At 31.8% G+C, this 748-nt stretch overlaps 1 protein-coding gene across 1 annotated transcript in view; it reads left to right on the top strand.

The window, feature by feature from the left end:
• The window catches only part of LOC112043799 (potassium voltage-gated channel protein Shaker), a gene marked incomplete in the record, with an annotated part of 391434 nt that extends 391172 nt beyond the window's left edge, over positions 1–262 (top strand). Inside the window, 1 exon segment of the mRNA XM_052890740.1 lies at positions 37–262.
• Positions 263–748: the final 486 nt, after the last annotated feature.

Genomic DNA, 748 nt, shown 5'->3' with positions numbered 1-748 from the left:
TATCACATTTATTATTGTAATGGTCTATAGAGCCAAAAATACCTCTTAATTTGGACTTTGAACTTAAAGTCCAATAAGAGAGGTATTCTCCGCGCTACTTCTATATCTTGCACGAGTCAATGTGCAAGATATAGGAGTAATACTACTTCTTTAACAAACTACTTAACCTATTATAGATATATTTTATGAAAAGGTTAGAAGTCGCTCGAAGAAAGACAAGAAGGATTAAAACAATGAGAGAACAAAATGTAGCCTTGCTCTCTTGCAAACCAAGCTTATGTTTTGCTAGGGAGCAAGGATATATTTTTATATTTAGAGGTAGAGTAAATAGGAAACTCTGTTGCTTAATGCCAGTTGCTTTATTTTCAGGTATAATTTTTTGAAAGATTTTCTTTTTTCCATGAGATCAGAATATTATCTTGACTTCATAAATATCCATCATAATCAAGATATATAATGCCTGATTAGATAAAATATTACGTTAGAACATCTTGAAACAAATTCAAATCAATAATCAAGAATGGAACATAATCCCGAAATAATAGTTCCTTAGTCATAAAAGTCGCGATCGTTCCTCGTATATTAATGTCTGGACACAATAAAGAAAATAATTAATCAATAATAATCATGAGGAACTTTAGGCGAATTCAATTGTAATGAAATACCAAAGTGATATTATTACCTACTAACGGACGACCACAACCTATAGTCCACAACCTATAGCTCAACGGTAAGAGCGGTTGGACTC

Source organism: Bicyclus anynana, chromosome Z (assembly GCF_947172395.1).
Source record: "Bicyclus anynana chromosome Z, ilBicAnyn1.1, whole genome shotgun sequence".
Classification (NCBI taxonomy): domain Eukaryota; kingdom Metazoa; phylum Arthropoda; class Insecta; order Lepidoptera; family Nymphalidae; genus Bicyclus; species Bicyclus anynana.
The sequence above is the reverse complement of the archived record's forward strand: the minus strand, read 5'-3'. Positions and strand labels throughout refer to the sequence as shown.